Below are 2,291 nucleotides of genomic sequence, written 5' to 3'. Positions count from 1 at the left end.
TCAGAGAACATGCTTTAAGGAATTTCTCTCTTCCTCATTTTCTCTCTCTGTCACACACACACACACACACACACACACACACACACACACACACACACACACACACACACATACACACATACACACACACACAAGAACATATTCATCTCTTTCTGCATTTACTCTTGGTGTGGCAGCCCAATATTCCATAAAGCACATTAGGGTGTCAGCAAAAGTATATGAGTGGGGGTGGGATGTGGACAGAACCTGCTAGCATACACAGCTCTGAATTTCTGCTTCTAAGGTCACATGAATGCCCCCTGCTGCCCAGGCAGAGAAATGATCAGCTCTCTGTTTTCACCCCTCTCCTTAGTCTTTGGCTCTGTCCCTCCCAATCACTTCAAGGTCAGAGTAGTGGGGCATGAGCAAAGCCCGTCTTTCCTCTGTGTCTCTTTTTTTCCACCCCCCCCCCCCCCATACTTGCACACAGAGACAGACACCCACACAAGGAGCAATAAAGCATCACATGCCTGTGGCCCACCACTGTGGCAAAGAGAGCACCGTGACAACATTGAACACAGCACCACTGAAATATTGATCAAGGCACCCCACTTACATAATGTACAAAGCTTATGCAAGCATTCAATTTAGAACACATGTGCGCACCACATTGTCTTCTTGTTGTGGGGACGTGGAGGAACCACATTTGTCAGTGCTGATGATTATTTGGAGGTTAACTCTCAATCACTTATCTGGAGCAGGGCTTACTCACACTCTTGGGAGTGCCATTCCTAACCAACATGAAGCCCAGTACAGATGCCTAACGGGTGATTCTCCAGTTAAAGCACCACTCTGTCTGCTCCTGTCATTGGCCGCCGTCTGGTTTGTATGCTTGTGGCCAGAAAAAAAGAAAAGGAAAAGCACTATCACATTTATCACATGCTGACAGAGCTTGGTGTTCGAGGCAGCCTGGGGAAGATAGATGAAACACCTATTCAGAAACAAAAATATCTACAGCAGCTCATGTCAGTTAATCACTCTCATTTAATAAATCTCCTTCAGATTAAGGTTCTTATACCTTAAGTTAAAACAAATAAAATGTAAATTCAGGGTTTGATTTAATGGCAATCTGGATAAATAGGTCCTTAATGATAAAAAATTTATTAATCAACGAAGATTTTCTTGTAAAGGAAACAAGATTGAGACCTAAAAGCCAGTGCAATTTAGAGTGATTCAGTGATTTATGATAATCTCTGTAGGTTATATTTTGGAACATTTGCTATTCAACTGTCAGCTTTCCATTTATTGTCAGCAGCCTTTTTTTTATACACATTTCATGCTTCGTACATACTAAACATAGTAACCATACTAAACGTTTGTGCTTCATACATATTAAACATACTAAACATTTGTGCTTCATACATACTAAACATAGTAAACATACTAAACATTTATGCTTTGTACATACTAAATATACTAAACATGGCTGAAATCAATATCCATTTAGTGGCATGGAAATACAGTTAATTATAAATATGGCACTGATGTAATTTAAAAAGAAATTGGAATATAATTTTTGTGATGTAATGAAGCACAGTTGCTGCAGGCTTAGAGTATGGCTTCATATCTGCTTAATTACTGAACAAAGCATAGCACAAAAGACACTGAGGAAATGTATTCTACAGAACGCCAATGTTATACACACACACACATACAAACACACACACACACACACACACACACACACACACACACACACACACACACACACACACACACACACACACACACATACATAAACTTAAACTCACTGAAACTCAGAGCATGGTTATACTATCGTTCTTCCATTCTATGATTCTCTTTGAGAAAGGCTGCATTAGAAATTAGAAATTTCTACTTGAATATTTATGACAAAAATTTAATTTCTGATGTTGTTTTCAGGTATTTACATGCGAGAAAGTGGAAAACACACAAAAATAAATGTGAATTTTTGGAAGTTTGTGACCCAAAAAGATGCCCCAGATACCTTCTACATCTCCATCATTCACACACACACACACATACACACACACACACACACACACACACACACACACACACACACACACACATACATAAACTTAAACTCACTGAAACTCAGAGCATGGTTATACTATCATTCTTCCATTCTATGATTCTCTTTGAGAAAGGCTGCATTAGAAATTAAAAATTTCTACTTGAATATTTATGACAAAAATTTAATTTCTGATGTTGTTTTCAGGTATTTACATGCGAGAAAGTGGAAAACACACAAAAATAAATGTGAATTTTTG

The sequence above is a fragment of the Electrophorus electricus genome, chromosome 5, assembly GCF_041902795.1.
Source record: "Electrophorus electricus isolate QZ-2024a chromosome 5, ASM4190279v1, whole genome shotgun sequence".
In the NCBI taxonomy this organism is placed as follows: Eukaryota; Metazoa; Chordata; class Actinopteri; order Gymnotiformes; family Gymnotidae; genus Electrophorus; species Electrophorus electricus.
Note: the sequence above shows the minus strand (reverse complement) of the source record.